A 2,203-nucleotide genomic window follows, 5' to 3' on the forward strand; every position below is an offset into this window, starting at 1 on the left:
GACCCGTTCGTAACATAAGCGATTCCCTACTTTAAAAAAAATCACCATTCAAACTAAATTCTACATTTAGAACTAAATTCTACGACACGTTTCCAAAAGACATAAAAGTTGTAATCATTACATCATAATAAAAACATCCATTAACCAAAAGACACTACCACCCTTTAAAGAACTTGACGAGCGGAAGCAATTAAATGGCGCGATGTGTGTTCATTCCTCCGGTTCAAGATTTTACTCCAAAGGACTATTTACCTACAATATTCTTAACAAGTCAACTAAATATGCAAAACAATAATCTAACATATTCAATCTTTTATTTCAACAATTATCATTCTCTTGTTTTTAATCATACATACTTTTCCATCTAACGGGTCTTTATGATCAAACCAAGTTCACAGACTAAGACTTAATCCAAGACCCGTCTAACTTTCTAACCTTCTCCATTAATTCGACCCGTTCACACAGTTCGACTACATAACTTTTCAACATACATTCCATTAGTACGACCCGTTCATAACAAGTCTTTACATAAACCATTACGACAACATACTTTCCAAACATTTTGACCCACTTGAAGCGGGTTATTACACATCCATTACTATTGCATTTCCTATCCATTTTCCAATATTCAACATATCACAATTCTACCATGAACAATCATACAACGCTACACGAGGATTCATTTACCAAAACTAACATTCATAAATCTACATAAAGGGAGAATTAAGTTCATATGACTTTACCTTTCTTTTGCGTTGCTTGCGTACCGGTTTGACTTGCACCTTCTTCCTTCATGCCTATAATTTGACATTCAACTTTCTTTCAATCTCATGTTTTTATTTCATATTTACATTAACATAGTAAGCTAACAACTTGCCAATCCGCCAATTCTAATCAATTACCATCATATGCTTATGAAATCATCTTCATCACATATAAACCAATGCACAAGCATTTCATCAAACACTTGGTGTGCATAACATTAATAAAGCATAAAGTACAAGTATCTTATGCATAACCTCCTTAGTTCATTTCAACATCGTTAAAATCAATGGATTTTCATACAACATTCATACATGGTAATTATTCATCTATAAAATGTTCATTATAAACTACTTTATACATAATCATTACTCTAATTGGTACATGATTCATCATTATACTTCACAATATCTCTACTACAAGTGGGTTTCTACTTTCAATCACACTTTCAGCCGAATTCAAGTATAATTCATGTTCTATGTGATGATTCTAACCCTTAATCACACTAATTTATGATAAATTCATGGATTACCCGAAACCCATTTCATACATCATCATAAAACACAAAATTTCACTTACCCTATACTTTAGTATGTTTGGATGAACAAGAATTCATGAACATGTAGGGATTTTAGTCAGATCTTCATTGTCAATAGGCTGCATTTTGGGATTATACATCCATGGAGGATTTTCTCCTTTCTTCTCCTCCAGGCCAACACCCACTTCCCCACACATACTGCCTAATTGTTTTTGTTATAACAATTCATTCTCTAGTTACTCTTTCAACCCCTAATGTTTTTAAAACATGGCACTTTATTGCCTAACTATTGACTAGGTTACTTACTCTTATTTAACTTTCATATGGTAAAACTTGTATTTACCATTTTCTTTTACTAATGCATCAAAATTAAAATATTATATTATGGCTTATAAAATTTTGGGGTGTTACTATATTTACCATTTCTTTTTGTCAAAACATAGCGACTATAACATTATATTATGACATACGACATTTGGGGTGTTACAAGTCTACCCCCCTTAAATAAGGTTTCGTCCTCGAAACCTAAATACGTATCGAATAATGACGGGTAGTGTTCCAGCATATCATCTCCCGTTTCCCATGTGAGATCCGATTCTTTTCGATGTCACCATTGGACCAAAACTTGTTTAATGGCTTTGTTGCTAAGTCGTTTCACTTTGTAATCTTTTATTGTCACGTGCCTTTTATTATATTTTAATCTTTCATCCATTTCGATGTCATCCAAGAGCACATATGCCGTTTCATCCACAAGGCATTTTTCGTAATTGCGACACATGGGAGGTGTTGTGAATTCCACCTAGTGCCGATGGTAATTCTATCTGATATGCTACTGTTCCGACTCGAGCTAGTATACATTTTAACAAGTCTACTTGTATCCTTTCGTAAGTACATACCTCGAAC

At 33.5% G+C, this 2,203-nt stretch overlaps 1 long non-coding RNA gene across 1 annotated transcript; it reads right to left on the minus strand.

Moving 5' to 3' along the window:
* Nucleotides 1–1,485, minus strand: LOC110927709. Its single transcript, XR_002585837.2, has 3 exons — nucleotides 1,342–1,485; nucleotides 744–797; nucleotides 1–252 (listed from the first exon to the last, which is right to left on the minus strand). It is a non-coding gene; the product is annotated as an uncharacterized LOC110927709 (long non-coding RNA).
* Nucleotides 1,486–2,203: the final 718 nt, after the last annotated feature.

The sequence above is a fragment of the Helianthus annuus genome, chromosome 3 (assembly GCF_002127325.2).
Source record: "Helianthus annuus cultivar XRQ/B chromosome 3, HanXRQr2.0-SUNRISE, whole genome shotgun sequence".
Taxonomy (NCBI): Eukaryota; Viridiplantae; Streptophyta; class Magnoliopsida; order Asterales; family Asteraceae; genus Helianthus; species Helianthus annuus.